Raw genomic sequence first — 772 nt, 5'->3', positions numbered from 1 at the left:
GGCCCGCTGTGCGCGGCGTCCTCCAGCCCCCGGGCCGACGTGCCGCCGGCCGAGTCGCCTCCGGCGCGAACCGCAGAGCCCACCCCGGCAGGCCCCACGCCAACCATAACCCGAGACGTCGAAGAAGAAACACGAGACGGGGAGTGCGTCCTGCGCGGAGGCAGAGGGCCCTCAACTGCGGCTCGGGGGAGGGGGCCTCGAAAAGCAGGATGTTCGAGTCTGCCTCACTCGGGGGTCGGTCGGTGAACCCAAGAAGTAAGTGCCACGTGTTCTCACTCAGGAGCGGACCCTGAGCACTGGCCGTGACCCTGGGCGGTGGGGGGACAGGACGGGACATAGCGTCAATGAGGGTACCCGATCCCAAACACGGCCAAGTGGGCACCAGAGCGAGGCCCAGACTTTGCCTCTACGAGGACCACTCACCCACCTAATCCTGAATTGGACTCCACATCTTTAACATAAAAAAAAATAAATGAATCACATCATCAAAAAAGAAAAGAAAAGCAGGCGTTAGTAGTAAGAGACTAGAGGAGTTGTAGCCCAGAGGTGGACAGCGGGATGGAACAAAAGGAAAGGCAGGCCTGTGCGGTGGCTCAGACCTGTCATCTCAGCACTTTGGGAGGCCCGGGCGGAAGGGCTGCTGGAGCTCAGGAGTTTGAGACCAGCCTGGGCAACCTAGCAGGGGAAAAAGGATTTTTTTTTTGAGTTGGAGTCTCATTCTGTCGCCCAGACTGGAGGGCAGGGGCCGCTCCCGGCCACCGCAGCCTCGACA

At 60.5% G+C, this 772-nt stretch overlaps 1 pseudogene; it reads left to right on the top strand.

Moving 5' to 3' along the window:
- LOC110595427 overlaps positions 1 to 772 on the top strand; it is a 7,305-nt pseudogene that overhangs the window by 5,207 nt on the left and 1,326 nt on the right.

The sequence above is a fragment of the Carlito syrichta genome, unplaced genomic scaffold, assembly GCF_000164805.1.
Source record: "Carlito syrichta isolate Samal-C Ts95f unplaced genomic scaffold, Tarsius_syrichta-2.0.1 Scaffold301869, whole genome shotgun sequence".
Taxonomy (NCBI): domain Eukaryota; kingdom Metazoa; phylum Chordata; class Mammalia; order Primates; family Tarsiidae; genus Carlito; species Carlito syrichta.
This window is presented reverse-complemented; position numbering and strand designations above follow the sequence as displayed.